At 34.6% G+C, this 25,407-nt stretch overlaps 1 long non-coding RNA gene across 1 annotated transcript; it reads right to left on the reverse strand.

Annotated features, from left to right (window-relative positions):
- Positions 1-3,529: 3,529 nt before the first annotated feature.
- On the reverse strand, positions 3,530-4,611 carry LOC128193380 (uncharacterized). The gene is made up of 2 exons (XR_001833658.2): positions 4,044-4,611; positions 3,530-3,960 (listed from the first exon to the last, which is right to left on the reverse strand). It is a non-coding gene; the product is annotated as an uncharacterized LOC128193380 (long non-coding RNA).
- Positions 4,612-25,407: the final 20,796 nt, after the last annotated feature.

The raw sequence follows: 25,407 nt of genomic DNA on the forward strand, positions 1-25,407 counted from the left end.
TGAGTAATTAATTATGATGCAGAAACAAATAAACTTAAGGTGTTTTTGAGACTTGATGAGAAAACAAAATTAGAAAAAATTTTAAAACTTAAATTTAAATGAGTAGAAATTTTTTAATTTTGTTTTTAAGTTATTTTTCAAATTAAATAAAATATAATATGATCTGAGTTTTCTTTCTTATTATTTTTACTAAAAATCATTATTGTGTATTTAGTTTTTTGTGATATGTTATGTTTATCTTAGTTCATTGATCAAATATTAATTTCATTATTAATATTAGTTAAAATACATATTTATCCACTTTTTTAAGTAAAAATCTATTAAACTATAAAATAATTTTTATTAAAAATAATTATAAAAATAAATAATTTGAATAATTAGTTTATTATATAAATAAATTTTTATTGTAAATAATTATTTAAATTTAAAAATATAAAATTGAAAAATATTTTGTTATTATGAATAATTATTTGAATTTATAAAATAATTATTAAAGAATAAAATTAGAAAAGAAAATGTGGACAGAGTTAAGTTCTCTATATTATAACAAAAGTTAATTATTGAAATTTTGCATTAAAAAAAATTAACTATAATATTTTTTACTTATATATTGTGATATATTTAACCTATAACACTTTCCAAAAATGATTACAGATTTCACATCTCTATCAGACATAATTTTCCTTGATAAAAGACTCTAGTAGTATAAAACTCTAGCAATGATCCAGCTTTTCCCTTAATGAAGAATAGGAACAATCTAGTTATCAATCCAAAGAATCGTCTAATTTTGTAACTAAAATATGCCCAATTATCACCTTAAAGATGAAACAAATGGGGAAAGAAAAGAATATAAAATCTATTCTAAAAGAGTGTAGTGGAATGAAAATGATTAAAATTGCTTAAAATAGAACTGCCCTAATAATGGCATTGTCTTGACAGATTTTTAAGAAAGAATTACTCAAATCTCCTTGCAATGATGATGGAATGCTCTAATATGGTGAATTAACCTGTAGAATTATCAAGAAAAATGAATGGGAGATCTTCCAGACCTTGATTCTACCTAAAATGGCTCTTAAATGCAAAACACAGAAGTATATGATGAAATGCCTCAATGAAACCCAGTTTTCATCAAGCTTTTGGTGAAATGCTTGAATGAACTAACCTAAAATTTATGCACTACAAATGGCCTAAACATGTGTTATTGGAAATTCTAACCTAAAAATTATGCACTACAAATGGCTTAAACATGTGTTATTGGAAATTCTAGACCTTGTAGAACAAGTTAACCTCTTTTTAATAATGGTACCAGAGTCAAGCAATGAACCCAATATTTCAAATTCAAATCTTAGGAAATTCTAAACCTTGTATGAACAGGTTAACTTTTTCGTAACATGTTTCTATATGTATAACTAAGCTAAACGAATGGTTAAGCTGAACCAAAAGCTCCAAATACTCAAAATCACTAGTCAAACAAAATTTGATAGCAAAAGCAAACTAGACTAGTTTTGACTTCAAAATGTATTTATGCAGATTTTGATCCAGGTGCAATGCTATGCATGTTCTCATATTCAGACATAATTATTATGATTATTACTCACTATTGAAGCACATAAATGCATAAGATATACAGTAAATCATAAAATGAACATTTGCACCTAAAGAGTTGATATATTCATGCACACGTTAATTCAGTTGCAACCATTTTTCTGTTTTTATTTTACCTCCTTATTTCATAACCTATTAATTCAAATTTATATTTTTTGTTTAAAAATGATTTCAAAAACATTTAATAAAAATATTAATTTTAATAAAAATATAAATATAACATTTGTATAAAAATTAACTGTTTTACTAACATACACTATTCACAAGTAAAACAGGAGTTAAAAACAGAAAAAAGAAAATTTACCTATTTTTCCGTACAGAGCAGAATTGTCAAGCTATCTCATCCATCCCACACTTGAGAAACATTTATCCTCAATGTGTGAGGAGGAAAAGCAAACAATCAACATAATAAAGCTTAGATTTAGATTCTTTTTAGTTTTATTAAAAACACCGTATTTTCTATCTTATTATTTTTATAATGTTGAATAAAAATAACAACAGATCGGGTCGGATATGGATAGTGTCTACTCATTACCCGATCCGCAAAAACAAAATTCACCCGCTATCCGTATATATATCCTTTAAAAAATATCTACGGATATTTTAAAACTTGCAAATACTGGCGGGTATTCACAAATACTTAAAAAAATATATTCTTATAAAATTTTAAAATAAAATTAAAAAAAATATATAATATAATATAAATTAAATTAAATTTAATCTGATAAAATATAAATTAATTTTAATTAAATTTAACTTAATAAAATATAAATTAAATTTTTATTTTTATTTTTTGCGAGTAACGAATACTCCCGGGTACTAATAGTATAAAATACCCGCAACTCACGAGTACTAACTATCCATCACGAATTTTATCCATGGGTACCAACGAATGTTGGTTTTTTTGTCATTCCTAGTGTTGAGGATTACATTAACTACTAACAAAAACCTAGTATTGTTATTAAAGAGAAAAAAAAAACATAAAGGACTTATTAATTTGCATCCCCTATGCTCATCTAAGACATGCTATGTATCCATGTCTTCATCAAGTTAGCTTTTACCAAAAACCTAGTTGGAGCTGTTATAGAGGTTTAGCATGCAATCAAAAGTAATAGTAATTTCAAATAATCTAATTGGAAGATCAAGTTCGGAGTAAAGCTAGATTGGTTCATCCAAAATCACCTCACTAGTAACAACAAAATCAAAATCAATAGTTGAGTCAACACATTGCAAAGCTATTATAAAAAATGATGTCAAGATTAGTGCATGAATCTAAAACAGCAGTAGATACATCAATATGATCAATAGAAAATGTTGAATCAAGAATATGAAAATGCACATGCATGATAGTAACAATATCCATGGCAGGTTCTATAGGTTCAATTTTAAATAGATCAAAAACATTAAAATGTGCAGACAACTCAAACAAAGTAGTTGAAATATCAAGTTTAGAGAAAACATGTGTTATTCCATCATTAGCCACCTCATCAAGATCATTACTATACATTGAATTAAGGTGAATCCAAAAATCAGCACTTGAATTAGAGTTAGTAGCTGGGAACCTAGCATGGGTTGCAACAGGGTAAAATTTTGAAGGATTCTCTAAATCAGCACTACCACTCATTCTAGATATCACAATTCTGGCTTAAGAAATTGTCTTATCCATAATGGACCCACCATTAGTTATATCCAACATTATTATGTTCATCATGCTCAATCTATCATAGAAATATAGGGTTAGAAGGTGCTCAGTAATGTTATGATTTGGGCATGAGGAACACAGTGTTTTGAATCTATCTTAATACTCCCTTAAGGTCTCAACCATCAATTCCATAAGATATTTCATATAAACACAAATATAAATCAAAGACACGGATTTAAAATAATCCAAAATAGAAATTCAACTAAAATAAGATTTAGAATCTAGAAAGAAAGAAATATCTTATTATTAAAGGGTTAGAGGTCTACCTGCAGGGTCAAATACTCATCTACAAACATAAAATAATTTTAAAGTAAAGATGTTATGCTCAAATAAAAGCAAAAGAAATTTATGCAAATAAAAAACCAAACTATAGGTATGACTTTGACTACTCATAGGTTTGTTGGGGATGGACAAACAAACAAACTCATGTGCATATATTTCCAATCTTGTAACCTTGCCCATAGGTTTGTTGGAAATTAACAGACAAATTAACTCATTTGCATATATTTCCAAGTTTGTGTCCTCCTTCTCGGTCATATTTTCTTCTTTCCATTGTTAATGTCATTCCTCCTAAGGAATAAGTCTTTCCTTGGTGTATCATTTCTTCTTCTTCCTATTGTCATTGTCATTGCTTCTTGATGAACAAGTCTTCCCTAAACCATAAAACATAAAGAGTTCAGTTAGTATATTTTTCTAATGAGAAGTCAAAATGCACTATAATGATCAAGGTTTTTACAATAAGGCTTTTATAGCGACCACACGTCAAAAATATAAAACACCTCTCTAACCCTCTAATCAAAATATAGGCAGTACACAACAAGACCAGCGGCAAGAATCCCCTCTCCTGTTGTCTAAACCCTTTGAGACACTCTTAAAGTCAAGAACACCACACACTCTTCTTCCTGTAATCACAACAGGGAACCTCAAACCAATCTTCAAAAGAATGCAGAATCTGATCTCTCAATGACACCCAAATGTGCAAGTTGATCAGCCTTTGAAAAACACAACAGTCTTGCTCTTCAAGAAATCACAAGTAGTTGATCACCACGGTCACTCTTGTTTCTTGGAGCTTTTCTTTTCTTTCTATAAAATCACAGCTTTCTGCAAAAGATATGAAAATGTTAGAATCACAAAAGTTCTCACAGAAATCAAATTCGCGTCAATTTATAGAATAACACATCTCAGACGCAATTTAATAGACTAAGCTACTAAAGCAATCGAATATAACAATTATGTTATAACAGTTAGCAGCAATCACGACAATTAATTGAATTCGCAATTAATGCAATCGACTATCATTTAATGCTTGGTCAACACAATTAAAAATATGACCGTTAGACATTTATGTCAAGCATTAAAAGAATTTCAAAACAATAACAGACTTAATCGAATACAACACGCATGAAATCGACTAAGTAACAATGTTAAGCATAGTTTTGAAAAACTTTTTCTTTGAAAAAATCTCACAGCACACTTGAAAATAGTTTGTGCAAAGACACCAGTTTTAATCGATTCATCCCATAATGAAATCGACTTAAAACTGTTATTTTGCCACACATTTAAAGTTCAACATAAGTGCTTGTGGTTTTCCCTTTTCAACATCATATGTCATGAATTCACATATAAAAACACATATGTAACACAGTGATATGCAATGAACAACACAATCATGCTCTCATATATGCTTAAACAGATTTAACACATTGATCAAAAGCATATAACATGTAAATATAGAACATGTAACACCAATTACTCATGTATTATTAATTATGTGTTGTCATCATCAAAAACACAGATATCACTGAGATTGTGAGTTAAGCTGAACCTTTGCTCCCCCTATCAACAATCTCAACACTACACATGATAATCCATGGTAATCGATTATTTCCGTAATAAGTTATACTAAAAAAACTAGTTACAATGCTCTTAATGGTTTACAAGTGAAAGTAAAAGTCTAATACAAAGTTTTCTACGAAAATTCTTTAACAATGTATGTAACTAATTCTTCAAGCCTTCAAGTGCATCATCATCGAAATCTCTTCTAAGCAACAATGCTTCTCATTGGTAACACTTTTTCTCTCTTTTCTTCCTCATCTTTTGTTCTCTTTCCTTTTCTCTCTTTTCTTTCTCCTCTTTCTCTTTTATTCTTCATCTCTTTCTTTCTTTCTTTTTTATTCTTTCTTTCTCTTTTCTTTCTCTTTTTTCTCTCTCTTTTCTTTCTCTTCTATCTCGTTTTTCTACTAGCTCGTTTTCTCTCTTTTATTTCTCTTATTTCTCTTTATTTTTTTCCTCTCTTTTTCTCTATTTTTTGTTTCTTCTTTTTCAATTAGTGCTTTCTTCTCTTGTGCTCTCTTTAGCTTTCGTCCTAGCCTTGCTTTTTTCAAGAGTTCTATTTTTTGCCATGTTCTTTCTTCCTTTAACTTCAAGTATAAAATGTAGTTCTTAATGTCTTCATTATTTATAGGACTTGCATTCTAATTAGAAAATTCATGAGTTTCACGGCCATAGTATAACAACCTCCTTAGCTAGGTTGGGTCAAAGCTTAAAAGAAATGTTATGGGGATGGTCTCTTAAGTGAGGTTGGTGTGGAAATGGTGGGCAAAAGACCAAAGATGCAGAAGCTATGGTTGGAAATGGAAGAAAGGCTCACGACATTAAGTGGTGGTATGGTGGCGGTGTGGTGTTTGGTGGCTCATGGAGAGGTTAGGCCAACTCTAAAGGATGGTGACTAGAGGGACCTATGGGATGCTCAAGTCTTGTGACCTAAGTTTGAGTATTGTGGCTCAAAATGGGCAGCATAACATTACTCAACAACAATGATGATTACATGGGAGGAGACACCTCTATTTATATGCTAAGGATGCCACCTAAAAACCCTAAACACCAAATCTTTACATGCCTCTACTAAGGTGGTCGAGAAAGTAGCCATCTAAGGAATGGACATGTCTCCACAAATCCTTTCCAATGAGGGAAGGACATGTGACCACTAACTGAGGAGAATCTTCTCCAATGAAAGTATGACACATGGCACACATACTCCACATGGTTTGGATGACCAAACTAAGGAAAAACCTACACTACTTAGGCCTTAATACAAGCCCAAAGATACCTACACTACTTTGCCGAAATACATGACCTAAATTATTCTTCAACCTCCATGATGGCCCAAGTGAAGAAGAACTTGGCTTTGCCTTCTAATGATGGCTCTTCTTGGAAAAGCTTGGTCATGCTTTTTGTGATTGGACCCTTGGCTAGGAGTTTGAAAAGGATTTGACCTCAAATCAAGAGGTTCTTCATCTTCAAAATGCTTCAAATCTCCTACAAAAGGGGTTAGGTCACATACATTGAATGTAACACTCACATCATATTCACATGTCAACTCTAACCTAGATGTATTGTTGTTAATTCTTTAAAGCACTCTAAAAGGTCCATCACCATAAGAATTGAGTTTGGATCTCCTTTGTTTTGGAAATCTTTCTTTGCTCAAATGTAGTCAAACCCAATCTCCTTCTTCAAAAACCAACTTTCTTTTCCCATTGTTGTTGTTTTTGTCATTCTAGGTTTGGTGTTGAATTTGTGACTTCATTTTTTCATGTATCTTCTTCAAAAATTCGGACCTAGATACCCCTTCCTTATGAATGAAATCAAAAGGATTTTGGAGAGGTATGAGGTCTAAAAGAGTGAGAGGATTGAAGCCATACACAACCTCAAAGGGTGACATCTTGGTGGTCTTGTTGATTGACTTCTTCAAAGCTGGATTTGCTTGCTTCCAAGAGTTTAGGAGCTCGTTAGAGGTATTTGGATGATATTAGCAATGGTGGAATGAAATTGATGAAGGTTTAGAAAAAGTAACAGACCTATGCTCTTGTGCAATGAGATGGATGATGATTTTCAGTGCAAGGAAGCTCCTAGCAAGTTTCCACTAGGGAAGGTGGCTAAAGGAGGTGGTGAATCACTCTCTTAACCGTGACTTTTAAAGAAGAAGAGTTTTTGGAGTTTTCTCAACATAGTTTCTCTACTATAACATTAAAGGTAAGAAATACATTGGAGGAGGTGTTGAATTTATAGATCATTCAAAACCTTGGCATGGTGATGCATAGCCAGTTTATGATCAACCGTAAATTAAGGATCAAGTGCCACGTACACACACGTTTTACATTAGCTAAACTATTCTAGAAGCAAGGAACATGGGCTGACTCCTTGCTACTGTCGGGCGCAAGCCCTCTACCATTGAGCGTCAGGCAATCATCAAGCATGGATGACCTTGTCTAGGTTTCATGCTTCATGATCTTGAAGTGGGATTCTCCTTCAGCTTCTAGCTTCCAATCAATCTTGACATATAAGACCTTGGAGTCCTTGGAGGCTTCTTCTTGAAGTTCTTCTTGCATCATCTTTATCATACCTCTTGTGATAGGTCCTCTAGTTGGCTTTCTTCCATCACTTGTGAACCACCCTATTATATGCAAACTCAATGCGGGGAAGATACTCATCCCAAGATTTATGGTTGCCCTTTAAAAGACCCCTCAACATGGTTCTCAAGGTTCTATTCACAGCCTTAGTTTGCCCATCTTCTTGGGGGGTGTCTAGAGGTGAAAAAGAAAAGCTTGGTTCCAAACCTTGACCAAAGAGTTTTCCAAAAATGGTTAATAAATTTAGTGTCTCTATCAGACACAATGGTCTTAGGCAAGCCATGGAGTTTAACCACATCCCGAAAGAAGAGTTTTGTTATGTAACTTGCATCATCTACCTTGTGGCATGGCATGAAATGAGGCATCTTGCTAAATCTATCCACAACCACAAAGATAAAATCAAATCTCCTTTGAGTTTTGGGAAGACCAAGAGTAAAATCCATGCTAATGTCTTCCCATGGAAAGGAGGCAATGGGGAGGGGAGTGTATAAGTGATCGAGGCCGTATCCGAATCAAATTAATATGCAATTAAAGTACAATATATACTAGGAAGTGACTCATAAGTCGTTTATCAAGGACCACCATTTGGTTCAGTCATTAGATCGAACACGTAGTTGGGGAGGGGGGATTTGGACAATTTTGTGAAATAAAATTAACCAACTAAAACACGAATTCAAACACTAATTGAAAACAATTGGCCACTATATCAATTGTTATGCTTCCAATCACAGATTAACAACAATTACCCACTACTCTCACTGCTAATCCAACATGAATTAACCAACTAAGCGAAGACTAATTTTGTTTTCATAAAAGCGAATTAAGCAAACGCAATGCACATATTCAATCAATTCTGCACCATTCAATTTAATCGACTAAGTGAGGACTAAACACCAATTAGGCAACTAAGCGTATACTTAATCGCAAACACAGGACAAATTCAATATTATGCAAAGTTAGAGCAGCAGAATGACAATCACAATGCAGAAATCTCATGGAAACGATGAAATGTTGATAATGACCAACCAAGTACACTTAAGCTACCATTAAAAAAAAATTAAAACAACAAAACCAAATTGAAGTCATCAAACCACAATAACAGCAAAACCAAAAACACAATTCTAGAACGAAATGCAAAGCTGCAAACGAAATGGTAATGCGAAAATCTAGACAAAATTGAAATGCAAATGCGAAAATGCAAATAGAATCAATTGGAAACGAGATTGGGAAAAACAGAATTGGGAAAACGAAAGAGCAGAGAAATGAAATTGGAAAACAAGAATGAAACAAGAACACAAAAAGAAAATGAAATTGTAATTGGAAAGTAAAAACGAAATTGATTCATTACATAAAGAGGAAAATGAGAGAAAAACCTAAAACCCCCCAAAAGGGCAAGCTGCAAAAATGTCCAAAGCTCAATGAAAATGAAGAGAAGAAGAAGAGTCTCCAAATCTGATTCAAGGGTTTTAAAAACCTTTTTTACAATTTTTCCCTTCATATAGGCTTCTACAAAATGTGCCCAAAAATGGGCCAAAAGCTATTAAAAACAAAATAAGAATAAAATGTTGACGTGATAATGATAAATGACATGGCAACATCCTTATTGTCCCAAAATATGATTCCAAAATTGTCCTGCAAATAATAATTGGAATAATTAAGCCCAAATAATTCAAATTAATTAAAATAAGAATTACTAGTCAAATTAAGGCCAAATAACGAATATGAGACAATAATGGAGAATTAAACACAATTTGGTGCGGAAAGTTAAGTGAATAGTACAAAATAATGATTCATCAATAAGCCATGAGACATAGTTTTGGCCTTGGCTTGCAAACATGCTATGCATTTGTGACAATGGTTTTGTATTTCTTTTTCTCATATGTGGCCAATAAAATCTTTCTTGAAGAATGTTTAGAGTTTTATCAACTTCAAAATGGCTCATGTGATCCCCCTCATGTGACTCCTTGATGTGGACTTTCTTATGAAAACCTTGAGGCACACACAACTTACCCTCTATAAATAAGTATTGATGGAGTAGGACCAACCAATGGACCTCTTACTAGAGGAATAGTCAGAAGAATGCAAGAAGAACTAGAAGAGGAGGCACCAAATGCTAAAGAGTCATTGCAAATCAAGTTACATTGGTAAGAAGAGAATTGCTCAACGCAACTTGAAGTCGCTCAATGCAAGCCACATGGTGCTTCACAACTTCCTTTGCGAACCAGACTTGTGCCTAACGCTAGTGGAGCTTCTAGAGCAGTCATGTTTTTCTTGTTTTCTATACGTGTACACACACTCTAAAAATGTGTTTCCACGTGGTATATGATCCTTTAGAGGTGGCTGATGATCAACAAAGGTTGATGCTCATGCAAGGAGGGTTGAACCCACTATAAATTTAACATCATTTTCTTTTGTACTTTTCACTTTCGATGCTTAGTAAAGATATGTTGTTGAGATCACTCTAGCTCCTTTCTTGCTTGAGAGTCACCTTACCTAACTCCTTCTTAATCCCCTCTAGCCTCCTTCTGTAGTTAGGTTGGTTAGCTAGGCTCGTTAACACCAAACACTACACCTTTAATTCCACTTTTACTTCAACCATGAACTCATTTTCCACTGCATCCTTCAACTCATTTTCATCATTTCAGTACAATCTAGACTATGATTGTTCGAGCACCTTGGAGTTGGCTATCATATGGTATTCAAAGCTCTAGTTCTGAGCTTCTTGCAGTGAGATAAGTCTTTCATTCTATTTTTCCTTGTTACATTACAATCTTGATTTGTCTTATTTTGGTACTATTTCATTGGTTTAATCCGTTGAAATAGGTTATCTTTGTGTGATTGAGTTGTTTTGTGCCTTGAGTTAGTGTTTTGCTCATTTTAATTGGTAAAATCTTTTTATTAGAGTCTTTTTGAGTTGGAAATCAAATTCTATTTTATATCAGTCATGTACTTTGTTTTTACTATCATATAATTTCCAGTTTCACTTTTTAATTCTTTTTCCTTGCTTCTCAACTGAGTCTGGTTCTTTGTTTCACAATTACACGCTATATGAGCCATGAAAAGTATGACTAAGAGCTCAGGTGCAAGTTTAATTGGCAATAGTGTAAATCTAAATTTTCTACTACATTAAGCTTTAATTAGTTTCATTTTTCTACGTTATTTGCAAATTATGGTTTGGTTCTGAATTTGATATACTAGCTAGTAGTGAGTACACACCATATAAGAAATGAAATGCATGGCATAACTTAGTTGTACTTTGTGAAAGCACATTAAATATTGTTGTTCAATTACACCGAGATTGAATCATTTTTTAGTGTTTTGGTGTGTAAGGGTATTTTATACTTAGCATTATACCATTCCTAAGTTTCTAATGTCAATATATCTTTGAGTCATTATTGGTTCTGTCCATCAAATTCAATTTTGCATATTTGGTTTTTAAACCGATTAATGCACTTTATAGACTCTGAATCTAATTTATTAAGTCTGAACTGGTTCGTTTAAAAGGCAAATGCTGAAATGTAACAACAACCACTATCAAAATGAGTAAAAACCACATAAATGGAAGTTTCAGACTTAATAGAGCAATAACTTATGTAATTGGATGTGTTTATACTTAATTCATGTGTTAAAAGGTGAATAAGATTGGAAATCAAAATTTGGCTATTGCACTAAATCTGCCAAAAATAACTTTACTGAAATAACAATTATGTTTCCTCAATTCTGCAGCTTATTTTTTGATCATTTTATTGATTTGTTCATAGAACCATTCCTAAGTTCCATTTGAGTGCCTAATTTCGTTAATTCCTTATGTTCATTACTTGTTCATTTTGGCAATCTTAAGTTGTCAAATTCACGTGCAAATTGGATCCTATTTAGCCTTATTCTTGATTTTGTTTTATTGCATCGAAATTCTAGAATTATGCTGTTGTGAAGTCCTTTTCTGGTGCAGACTTGCCTTGGAGACCTATCCTAAATAAGGTAGCATTGTAGGAGGTGTTTATACTGAATTCATGTGTTAAAAGGTGAATATGATTGGAAATAAAAATTTGGCTATTGCACTAAATTTGCCAAAAATACTTTTACTAAAATAACAATTTTGTTTTCTCAATTCTACACCCTCATTTTTGATCATTTTAGTGATTTGTTCATCCATTCTAGAACCATTCCTAAGTTCCATTTGAGTGTCTAATTTCGTTAATTCCTTTTGTTCATTACTTGTCTCATTTTGGCTATCTTAAGTTGTCAAATTCACATGCAAATTGGATCCTATTTAGTCTTATTCTTGATTTTGTTTTATTGCATCGAAATTCTAGAATTATGGTGTTGTGAAGTCCTTTTCTAGTGCAGACTTGCCTTGGAGACCTATCCTAAATAAGGTAGCATTGTTGGAGGTGTTTATACTGAATTCATGTGTTAAAAGGTGAATAAGATTTGAAATCAAAATTTGGCTATTGCACTAAATTTGCCAAAAATACTTTTACTAAAATAACAATTTTGTTATCTCAATTCTGCAACTTATTTTTTGATCATTTTAGTGATTTGTTCATCCATTCTAGAACCATTCCTAAGTTCCATTTGAGTGTCTAATTTTCGTTAATTCCTTTTGTTCATTACTTGTCTCATTTTGGCTATCTTAAGTTGTCAAATTCACGTGCAAATTGGATCATATTTAGCCTTATTCTTGATTTTGTTTTATTGCATCGAAATTCTAGAATTATGGTGTTATGAAGTCCTTTTCTGGTGCGCACTTGCCTTAGAGACCTATCCTAAATAAGGTAGCATTATAGGAGGTGGAGATTGGGCAAGATTGTTTGGCCTAAGGAGCTGTCACACCAAGTTGAAATCGAAATTGACTGTTTTCTTTGTCATTGTTTTTATCATTTTTAACTTTTTATAAATTTATTTCTTCCTATCTTTTGTTATTTAATCTTTTATTTATTTTATTTATCTTTATCTTCTTTATTATTTTTATGTTACTAACCCTTTTGTATAGTTTTAATAAGAACTAACTTGTTAAGAATCAATTTCGTGTTTGATGGGAGACGACTTAGGATTAAGTTTACCCTTTCTATTTTATTGGCTACTATCTTAGCAATACTGAAGTTGCTATAATTTAGTAGCATTAATTTCATCGTGTCAACGACAAGCTTATCAATAACTCATTGTTTGGTGAACAGACTGAGTTTGTTCCTTTTGACTTCGTTGGAGCCTCGTAGGTTATCACCAACATGTCCCACATTTCCTTGATGCCTTTGTAAGTGTGTACTGTTTTATACTATTCTTTAAAAAGAACGTACATTAAAGAGTTTCTAGCTTTTTTGTGAAGAATGTAACTTTGTTTCTGGTCTTCTGACCATAGGCTTCTTACTAGGACCTCCCTGATTGAGGACCATCTAGAGCTCATATAGGATCTCTAACTAGAGCCATGGCAAGAAGAATTCAAGAGGAAGAAGGATTGCAAAGAACATGGCTTCTATGGAAAATTAATTACTAGTCATTCCTCCTCTTCTCTTAAATATTGTACATTTTTGTTTTGTAGGATCCAATAAGCTAGAACACATCCTTAGGCCATAGACAATCCAACCAAGGCTTCTTTGGACAAAGAATCACGTTGGCAAAGACTTGGAGAGGCTTCCAGATTCAAGAACCAAAGTTGGAGAACTTCTGAATTCCTCAAGTTGCTCAGCGCATGACTTGGGGCGCTTAGTTCCAACGAAGGACATTCCACATATATGCCATGTTTTCCATGTGATGTGGCGTGGCTTGTGTGACCTAGCCAGCTGGCCTATCCAGCTGAAATTATTTGAATTTCTGGAGGGAATTTTGGTCATACTTTGAGGCCTCCTTCAATTATAAATAGGAGTGTTGGTCTATTAAAAACTCAATTTTTAGCTTAGTGAAATGTCGTTGAATTATATCCAGCCATCGTTTGCTCTTTGGTCAGTCTAATTTTCGAATTCTCGACCTTTCCTCTAACTTCCTTCCTTAGTAAGAAGGCCTTCTAAGCTTAAGGCTACACTCACATCACCAAACTCTCACCGAAACCACATCAAACACATTCAAACATGTTATTTCCGCTACACTTCCAAAGTCATCTACTACATCTTTGAATTAGAGCTTTTGGTCTTGATGAATCTGGTCTAAGGAGCTTCCATCACTCCCCTTCTTTATCCAGGGGTTTATAGTTTCCATTTTCAACAACATCTCACATATCAATATGGCAGGATTCAAAGAATGCTATCATTCTTTGTTTCCAATAATCAAACTTTTCCCCCTTGAATAGAGGATGACAATTGATAGGGAATCCTTCATTTTCCATTGTGATTTGGATCATTCCTGTAGTCCAGCTATGAACTAACCCTAAGAGGTTAACTCTAATACCAATAGAAATAACAGGAAAGCTCTATAAGGGGGGAGGGGTGAATAGAGTTTGAAAAAACTTTCATAATTAGTGTTAGACATTGTTTGTCGGGATTAAATGGTCTGCAGATAGTGTTGAACACTTAAGGATTTTAGAAAGCGTTTAGATATATAGCAAAAGATAGTAGAGATGAAAACTTGTTTTTATACTAGTTCACTCCAATTGAGCTATGTTCAGTTCTCCTTTAACCACTCTTAAATGGTTCCACGAACTTGGTTTTTAATAGTCCAACTGGCTAAAACCATTTAACTCCCTTTGAGTTAAACAACCAAGTGTTTTAAGTAAATCCTGATTATAAAAAAAAGTGCTTTTAAAACAAGTACAAATAGAAAAGCTCTCTTAGAGAGGATATTGATAAATACAAAGTAGATCTGAAAAGACTTGATATACAAAGATTTTTTCAAAGGCTAGATGACGCAATAACAAGAGAATTTTGGTAGTGTAAAAATATGTGTAATAAAGTTGTTTATCTCTTATTCTAGTGGTCTTCTATATATAGGAAACTTTGAGATATATCTGTTACTCTAAAGCATGACTTTGATATAAGTGTTGTAGTCTTTTGTACGAGGTCAAATGCTACTTTGCTTTTGTAGAGGATATTGTGTTGCTTATATGAATTCGAGAAACAGAAAGTGTAAGACCCATGAAAAATAATTATATGAAAAGACGATGGACATGAGTACCATGAAATAAAATAATGAAAGATAAGTATTATCGTAGTGAATTATAGCATTGATGATTATAGCTCGTTGTTATGGGTTAGTTGTTATATTTTTTATTCTTGTTGTGCATAATATATATTTATTAGTTTTTTTTTTTCAAGTGTAATGTATATTATTATTTATAATATTGGTTGTGTACGTGATTGATAAAAGAATAATTAAAATGGGTAGAGTGAAATTAATATATTAATTAAAATAATTTAGAAAATAAGTAAAATAATATATATATATATATATATATATATATATATATATATGTGGATTTATTAGAAACAATTAGAGATTCTTGAGATTAAAGGGCATTATTGATGGGTCTGTATAATTCCTAGTTCTAGTTTTTTTAATGGGTTGTTTATGGTCATCGTGGTGTTTTAGTGTCTTTGCGCTGTCCATGTTGTTTAATGGAAGCCGTATCCTTCTTTATGTCTTTTTCTATTCAGTGCAATTTTTCTTTTAGAATGCATCCATAAAATTTCATGCATGTCGTGCATTTTGGTTCACCTTTAACTAATTTCATGTGCAGCTCCTTATTATTTTAATTTATAAACCATTAATAATAATTTATTTCCGTATGCGCAGTCCTTCAATTAGTTCTAATTAGTTTCCTTGTTTCTTCCTGCCACGTTCTTCTTCCCATTAAAATGTTCCATTATAATTGTCCTTTTATTGTGGTGTCGAAGTACTTTTTGGGCTTTTATCCAAATTCTTTCATACATAGACCCATGATTTTGTGAAATCTTATGAATGTTATAGTTTATTGCCATAGTATTTGTTTTGTTTGCTGAAAAGAAAAATTTATTTCTATATTACAAGACTTCGACGTAACGGTGTTAGTGGCTTTTTTTAGCATATGTGTGGGTGTGTTTCGGTGATTTCATGTGCAGCTTTTTGATAGAGAATTTCTGCATGTGCTGCAAAACAAGAGGGGTGACGCTGGATTTTGTTTTTTAAAAAATAATTATAAATGATTAACGTAGAAAATTTCTTTGGTTTCAATTAATTCTAGTTGCTGCCATTCCTATCTTGGATTCTATGCGGTGCAGTATTTATTTTATTTGTCAATTAGAATTGTTGCTGCCATGTATTTTTGGTGCAATTACATTGGTGAAGGCCATTGGACTTTGAAGTATGTTCTGGAAAGAAAATTTAACGCTGGAAATGGAATAAGGTTGCTGAAAAACTTTAAAAAACGAACGCATGTTTTAGAAGAAAAAAGTGACGCATGAAAGGACTTTTGCATGCAGTGGGGTTCTGAAAAATGAATTTATTACAATGTTTTAATCGTGGAAAATTAGTTTTAGCGCATTGATAATGAATGATTAAATTTATTTTTAGTACAATGTTTTAAGTCCTGGAAAATTGTTTTAGAAGCAATAATATTTGATGGTTAAAAATCTAATTTGGTGTCTTCTTTGAATTATGAAAAATATAATGCAATTTAGCATGTAAATTGGAATGATTTGATACTTGAAACTTGGTGTTTTTGGGTATGGTATTGTGATACATGTGGGAACATGAGACCCAAAAAAATGACTCGAAGGCTTCGAAGGCATGTAGAGTGGTCTAATTTTATCCACTCTTAAAATGATCTATTTTCTTACCTTAGAGTATTCTAGAAGGAGTTTGTTATAATTGTTATGCTTTGATGTAAGGCTTGAGTGCCACGTAGCTGATAAGAATCTTCTCTCAGCTTTTCCTTTAATAGTATTATTCTGCATTGAATGAAAGGGGAGGGGGGGGGGGGGGGGGGGGGGGGGGGGAAACAATATTCTCATCTTCTTATTGCTTTTTCTTAGGAGGCAGCACTGACCTTGAATCCAGTGTTTATTCCCCTACTAAAGGGGAGGGGGGGGGGGGGGGGGGGGAAACAATATTCTCATCTTCTTATTGCTTTTTCTTAGGAGGCAGCACTGACCTTGAATCCAGTGTTTATTCCCCTACTTTTAACAATTGGTGTTTTCATTGTACTTTTCCATGTCTGACGGTATACGTTTGAAAAATCTCTCTAACAAGCTTGATGATGTGCTCACATAAATGTCCCTTTTCTCCACCCAAATGACAAACATCCATACCCGTATATCTCACCTCGAAGCTCACCCTCTCCTCACCCCTCCTTCACCACACCGTCTCCATTCCAGCGACACCTCCTCTTCACAACGTCATTTCCTGAAGCTTGATGTGCCCCGTTTTGACGGCACCGACCCGCTCGGCTGGATCTTCAAAATCACACAGTTCTTCGACTATCACAATACCCCCGAAGAAGAACGCATTACCGTTGCCTCGTTTTACTTTGACGGCGCCGCCTTGGCCTAGTTCCAGTGGATGTATCGCAATGGTCAGATCCACTCTTGGCAACACTTGTTCCAAGCTCTGGAAATGCGATTCGCTCCCACGACATTCGACGATCCACGGGGCAAACTCTTCAAGCTCGCCCAAACCACCACAATCTTAGAGTATCTCATAGAGTTTGAGGCAATTGCAAACCGTGTGGCAGGGCTACCCCCTTCCTTCCTTTTGAGTTGTTTCATCTTAAGTCTCAAGCCGGAGATCCGCCGTGAGGTGGTGGCCCAACAACCCCCAACACTATCTCATGTGGTCGGCTTAGCAAGGTTGCATGAAGAAAAAATCTGGGATCTCAATCGTGTTTATCGTTTTCTTCTTTTCATTGCAGAGGAAGCTGACTTTGTTGGGGAAGGTAAATCAGAATTTTCATCCTTAGATTTGGGTCATTGCGTGTCGGGGACCCCTGGAGAAAACCCATATCAATCAGCCCAAATTAGTCTTCACGCCCTATGTGGCACAAGAGCCCCTGAAACATTGCGACTTATGGGCCAAATAGGGCCTCATCAAATCAATGTTTTAGTAGATGGTGGCAGTACCCATAATTTTATTCAAAGGAAGGTAGCTTAGTTATTAGGCCTGACCCATTCCCCCTCACCTTCTTTGAAGGTTTTGGTTGGCACCGGTGAGGAGTTGGCCTGTGCTCATGTGTGCCAAGGGGTAGAGCTCTCTCTTCAGGGTCATTCATTCACATTGGATTTGTATTTATTGGACAAGGGGGGTGTAGACGTAGTATTGGGAGCCCAATGGTTGAAATAGTTTGGGCCTATTTTGATGGACTATCAAGCTCTCACTATGAAATTTGTATTTAACGAATCTATTATTGAGCTATGCGGCGATTCGGGATTGAAGCTCACTTCCATTTCTCTTCACCAACTAAAGCGAGTGGCTCAAACAGATCCTTCGGCCCAGTTCTTTTCACTTTCGGTTCGCCCATCTCACCTTCCAAACTCTTCTCCCTCTCATCCTAACACTAAAGTACAACAATTGCTTCAATCATATTCCACATTATTCTCTGAATCATCCTCTCCCCCCCCCCTCACGAGCAATTGATCATGCCATTCCTCTATTCTCCCTTGCCTAACCGATCAATGTGCGACCCCATAAATACCCTCATGCTCAGAAATTCGAAATCGAGCGTCAGGTTTCGAAAATGCTGGAATCTGGATGGATTCGACCTAGCACCAGCCTTTTCTCGTCTCCAGTCCTTCTATTAAAAAAGAAGGATGGTTCTTGGCGCATGTGTGTTGATTACCGAGCACCGAATGCAATAACGGTCAAGGGTCGTTTTCCTCTTCCAACAATAGATGAGCTTCTAGATGAACTGGGTTCTGCTTATTATTTCTCCAAATTGGACCTCACTTTGTGATTCCATCAGACTCAGTTACAACCTAACGACGTGCATAAAACAGCCTTTCGCACTCACGATGGTCATTACGAGTACCGTGTGATGCCATTCGAGGTGTGCAACGCTCCTACAACTTTCCAGACTACAATGAACGACATCTTCCGGCCCTTATTGCGTAAATCTGTTATCATTTTCTTTGATGACATCTTGGTTTTTAGCAATGATTTTGAGCAGCATTTGTCTCATTTGAACCAAGTATTCTCTATCTTAGAGCATCATCAGTTCTTTTTGCAGCCGCATAAATGCTCTTTCTTTCAGTCAAAAATTACTTATTTGGGACACATCGTGGCTAATGGGGGTGTCTCTCCTGATCCTGCGAAGATACAAGCCATGATTCAATGGCCTACACCCCAATGCATTAAAGGGTTACGTGGGTTTTTGGGGCTCACTGGATTCTACCGGAAATTTGTTCAAAATTATGTTGCCATTGCGTTGCCTCTCACGGATTTACTCAAGAAGGGAAATTTTCAATGGTCTTCTTTAGCTCAATCAGCTTTTGAAGCTTTGAAATCTGCAATGACGAGTACCTCTATTCTCGCACTCTCGAATTTTTCTAAACCATTCTGCGTTCAGACGGATGCTTTGGGTTCTGTCATGGGAGTCGTTCTACTTTAGGACAATCATCGAATTGCTTTCTATAGCAAGGTTTTTTGCCCTCGTTTGTCAAGGTCCTCTGCTTATTTTCGGGAGCTACATGCCATCACAAGTGTTGTGAAGTAGTGGTGTTAATATTTACTGGGCCATTTCTTCATCATACAAACAGATAAAAAAAGTTTGCGTGAGCTCTTAACTTAAGTAATTCAAACTCCGGAGCAACAACATTATTTGGCAAAATTGCTTGGTTATGATTATGAGATTCAATACAAACCAGGCTAATTGAATGTTGTGACAGACGCTTTATCACGTTTTCTAGGCCCGTCGCAAGCTAATCTTTTCACCCTCACTACCCCTAGTTTGTATTCCTGCGAGATTTGAAAGCTTCTTTGCTCAATGATCTTGAATTTGTAATGATGCATGATAAGTTTAAGGCCGACCCCTCTTCCCTTCCGTTATTCCGATTGCACGATGGACTGTTAAAGTACAAGGGAAGGATCTGGCTTAGCAACAAATCTCACTTTGTGCCACTGTTATTACGCGAGTTCCATGAAACTCCGATTGGTGGTCATGTCGGCATCAACAAAATTTTAAAGTGTCTTAGTGCAAATTTCTATTGGGGTCTATGGCTAAGGATGTGAAGTCCTTTGTTTCTTAGTGTATGGTTTGTCAACGAACAAAGTACAACACTAAACCGCCAGGGGGTCTTCTTCAGCCTTTGCCCATTCCAACAGGAGTGTGAGAGGACATTTCCTTGGATTTTATGATCGGATTGCCTCCTTCCAACGGTTACACTGTTCTTTTAGTGGTGGTGGACCGTTTCTCCAAGGCTGTACAAATTGGTGCCTTACAATCCAATTTCACAGCCTACAAAGTTGCAAGAGCTCTTTGTTTCTATTGTTTGCAAGCATCACGACTTACCACACAACATTGTGTTTGATTGTGACCCCATTTTTATCAGTCGATTCTGGTCAGATTTATTCAAATTCAGTGGCACACTCCTTCGTATGAGTTCTTCCTATCATCCGCAAACAGACGGACAAACTGAAGTTATGAACCGTACAATAGAACAGTATCTTCGTGCCTTTGCTCATCACAAACCTAGTCTATGGTTCAAATTCTTGCCATGGGCACAGTACCACTATAATACTTCTACACATTCTGGTTCAGTTTTGTCTCCTTTTGTAGTGATGTTTGGAAAGCCGCCACCATCAATTCCGCATTATATTGAGGGGTCTTCCTCTAATGTTGGTTGTGATAATGTGCTTTCTTCATGTGAAGATATAATTTCTCTCTTAAGGCGTAATTTGTTAAAAGCACAAGTGCGTATGAAAAGGCAGGCTGATGTTAAGCGACGTGATTTGAATTTGGAGGTATGCTCTTGGGTCTACGTAAAACTGCAACCCTATAGGCAGATTTCGGTATCTGGCAGTAAATATCATAAGCTTTCCAAGCATATTTATGGCCCCTTCAAGGTTCTGGAGAAAGTCGGCCCTGTTGTGTATCGCATAGAGCTCCCTTCAAACTCCAAGATTCATGATGTGTTTCATTGTTCTATGCTGAAGCCACATGAGGGTACGGTTCTGTCTCTCATAGATCAGATCCCTCCTGCTTATGTGGATAATAATCCCCTCATTTCACCCTTGGCAATCTTGGATTTCAAAATAGTGAATATTGAGGGCTCCCTAATGCGCTATGCTCTGGTTCAGTGGGAAGGGATCTCGCCCGATGATACTTCTTGGGAAAAATCGGAGGAGCTTAAATCACTTTATGACCTTGAGGACAAGGTCATTATCGAAGGGGATGATATTGATACATGTGGGAACATGAGGCCCAAAAGAATGACCCGAAGGCTTGTAGGGTGGTCTAATTTTATCTATTCTTAGAATGATCCATTTTCTTACCTTAGAGTATTCTAGAAGGAGTTTGTTATAATTGTTATGCTTTGATATAAGGCTTGAGTGCCACGTAGCTGATAGGAATCTTCTCTCAGCTTTTCCTTTAATGGTGTTATTCTGCACTGAATCAAAGGGGGAAAAAATAGTATTCTCATCTTCTTATTACTTTTTCTTAGGAGGTAGCACTGACCTCAGATCCAGTGTTTATTCCCCTACTTTTAACATATTGGCTGGAAAAATTGGTATTAGGTGTAGAGATTTTAGGAGCTATTTTGACTTATTTTGGTATGATAAATTGTTTAAGTTACTTGTTGGAATATTTGGGATTGTTTGGTGAATATTGTAATTTTTTTGGATGGTTAAGTAATGACGTTGGCTTTATTTAGTAATTGACAACTTGTGTTTTATTTATTATGTGGTTATAATAATTATGGAATTAATTTGGCATACTAGGCTTTAAATGTGTATGCCTTAAAAATTGATAAAAAGATGTTGTTTGGGTGTGTTATAGACTATTGCTTTGGGGTGTGGGTGTGTGTCAGGATTGTTGCTATGCAGTTTGGGTATGTTGTCGTGCTTGTTTTGGATGTGGTCGTGCTGCTTGATTACGTTAATTAGTTGTTTCAATGTTTTTTCGAGTTGTTTGCTTGATTGTCGAGTTGTTTACGATGTTTCCAAGTTGTTGTAATGCTTTGGCTAGGTTGAGACATGGTTGATGTATTGGATGATTGGTTTGCTTTTGTGGTGGAGTGATGTTGTTTGTTTAGGGTGAAACTGAAAGATATGTTGATTGTTATGTCTTCTTGTCGTATTTCGTTAATCTGGAATTGTATCGTTCCTCTTGTGAGAGGATAGAAAGGTGAATCTCTTTGTGTCTAAGATGTAGTAGAGGAGATGAGTCTCTTTGCCTGTGATGGGCGGTATAAGGGACTGAGATTCAAATGCTACTCTTTCCTCTTTCAAGGGGTTAGAAAGGGATGAATGTCTCGTCTGTAGGGTTTCGGCTCGTGCACAGTATAGTGCCCGATGTGAACAACATCGAAGTTTTACTCATAAGCCTTGAGAAGCAAGGGAAATAGGGCTGAAGCTACGGTGGAGGACGACTTGAATCACCCTGTTTTGGTAAACAGGTTTGGAGCGATAAAGTATGAAAGGTGACATATGATTGTAGTGATTGTTGGTGTTGGCATGGTTTGTGCTAAGATTACATATGATTGTAGTTATTATTGGTGATGAAGTGGTTCGTTCTAAGATAGGTCCAAAGTTGCGGTGGAGGACCAATCAAATTGTCTTGTTTTATGAATAGATGTCATGTTTTGGTTAACAAGTTTTGGTACGTTGGAGTATGGAAGGACAACGCTTGTTTTAATATTGTTTGGTTGTGATCATTGTTGGAGTGACTTACTCTTTGGGAGAACCTAGGGTGATCGGGGCCGTACCCGAATCAAATTAATATGCAATTAAGTACAGTATAGACTAGGAAGTGACTTCTAGGTCGTCTCTCAAGGGCCAAATATTGGTTCAGTCAATAGGTCAAACACTTGGTGGGGGTTTTATGAAGGGATTTTGTGTATTGAAATGAAGCAATTAAAACACGAATTCAACACACATTAAAAATGGTTGGCAATTAGATCAATTACAATGCTTTCAATCACAGATTAAAAACAATTAAACACCACTCTCACCCCTAATCCAACACGAATTAATCAACTAAGCAAAGGTTAATCTGGCCTTCAAAAACGTGAATTAAGAAAACACATTGCATAAACCCAATCAAATCTGCACCCATGGTCCAATTAACTAAGCGAAAATCAAACACCAATTAGGTAACTAAGCGTATACCTAATTGTAAGCACAAGTCCGAATTGGCATCATGCAAGGCAAGAACAACACCGTCAATTACAATCCAAAAATCTCAAGCAAGCATTGCAATATCCCCAATTACCAAACACACAGATTTATAGTTCCATTAAACTAAATTGAAGTAGCCAAAACAAAATTGAATACTTTAAAGCAATGTTGGAAAGGAACTCAATGCAGTAACGAAAACCACTTTCAATTCATAAAAGTCAAATGCCCAAAACGAAATGCTAAAAACAAGATGGAAAACAAAATTGCAATGGGTTAGAACACTGGAAGCAAAATTAAAAACGCAAATGAAAACGAAAACGAGATTGGAAACAAAAACTACAGTGCGAGAATGAAAGGGAAATTAAATGTGCAGAATCCAAATTCCAAAGAGAAGAAAACGAAATTCAGAATTAAAATTATATTGCTGGAATTAAAAAGACATGAAAATGTAAATGAAAACCTAGACCCCAAAAATGGGGGAACTCTCCCTTTGTTGTCCAAAAGTGCTAGAAACGTAGAATGAGAGAGAATGAGGACGTTTTGCCTCCTTTGGGTCATAAAATCCTAGTCTAAGGTCAGCCCATAAATTGTGCTTTTACTATTTTGACCCAAAAAGCCCAATGGTCCAAATCTGTTCAAAAATACACTAAAAACGAATTTACAGTTGAATTAAATCTAAAACGCCTATGTGGAGAGTGGTTGTTGATGTTTTTGCCCTCTTATAGTCCCAAAATAATATTCCAAACAATTCCCTGTAATTAATAATGGAAATAATTAGCCTCAAAAAATTCAAATTAACTAAAATAAGAATTACTAGTCAAATTAAGCCCAAATATCAAAACTGAGGAAATATTGGACAATTAAGCATAATTCCCTAATCAAATGTAGTACAATAAACTAAGTGATTAGTAGGAAATATTGATTCATCATAGGGTCTTAAAGATTGTCTAAGGTTAGCGTGGTTGGTTTTTGAAATAAAAGATTATATTAGAAATTGATTGACTAACATAACATGTTTTGAAATGGGTTTTGGTGAGGGTGATATAGAATCATAGTATTGACTTGATGATTAAGCTTTAATAATATCTAGTATTGATGGTTGATGTTTATTCTATTAGCTCACCCTTGCTTGTTTGTGTTTGTGTGATGATCGTATAACTCATGTTGTTATACGGGAACAGTTGATTCTACAAATGCACCTGTTGATGAGTAAAGCAGCAATTATTAGCGAGTGTTTGAGGGAACTTTTGGATTTATTAAACACCTTTGTTTATTTAATAATGTAATAATTTTAGTGATTTCATTTGAAAGGTTTAGATTTTGACTATGGTTTAATTTAATTAAAATTAAATGAATAAGTTTTTCTATTTTTTTCAATTTTAAAAAGATTTTAAATTTTAGCTTCCGCAACTTAGAAGGTTTTATAACTTATTTGGGATATGCTAAATTGGGATGTTACATAAAACATTGAAGAAACATTCTCAAAATGTCTCCATATCTCTTAATGTTTTTTTAAATCATCACAAAACTTTTCAATAAAACATATTGTCCTTGGCAGATCTGTAAAGATTAAGAAAAACAACACAACAAACAAAAAATATTACTCATATATTTGAATTTAAAACGTTAAATGTTTATTATATTGTTTAACATAACTCGTGTATTATAGGGTTTAATGTAGTCTCTTTATCATATAATTTAAAATAATGTATTACGTTTAGGATGTTGTTTAGAAATTTATTATGTTTGCTAATTTATCTTAGATCGTCTTTTTGATAAATACTAACATAATTGAAGCAAGGTGTTATTTATGGGATGACAATATATAAGTGTAGGATTTTAAAAGTACATGTTTCAAAATGGCAAATGAGTAGGCTTTTGTATAGGGCCGATCGGGGATTCGGTTTATGGCGAGGGACGTACGACAAACTGTTGAAAATCCAAGTGTGAGTCCAAGTCCCACGTTGAATAAAAATGAGAAAGTAGAGCACTATATAAAGATGAAAGACCCATTAACTCATTACCTTAAGGTTTTTGGTAGAGAGTGATGTCAATCCCTTATATGATTGGCTCATATCTCATTGGTGTTTGTGTCTCTCCAGTGAACCTCTTCCTTAATAGACTCAATAGTGGTATTAGATGTTTGAAGAAAAAGAGGACGTCATTTGTAGAGGGGTTATTCTATTAGTTTAGCCAATTTATTTATTTCTATGTTAAATTGAATCAAAGATATACTATATTATGAAAAGTATTTGATTTTACATTCAAATTTTAAAGTTTCCTTTCACTTTAATCTACCTTTTTTCTTCGTACTCAATGTATTACACACCTAGATAGTAGAACGTAATTAAACAACAAATATCTTTATAATCTTAGTAATAACAAAGGATATTGTTGGGGATAAGGGAGGTAATTATAAATGAAAGCGTGACTTCCAATTAGTCACTGCATGCTGTG

Source organism: Vigna angularis, chromosome 8, assembly GCF_016808095.1.
Source record: "Vigna angularis cultivar LongXiaoDou No.4 chromosome 8, ASM1680809v1, whole genome shotgun sequence".
Taxonomy (NCBI): domain Eukaryota; kingdom Viridiplantae; phylum Streptophyta; class Magnoliopsida; order Fabales; family Fabaceae; genus Vigna; species Vigna angularis.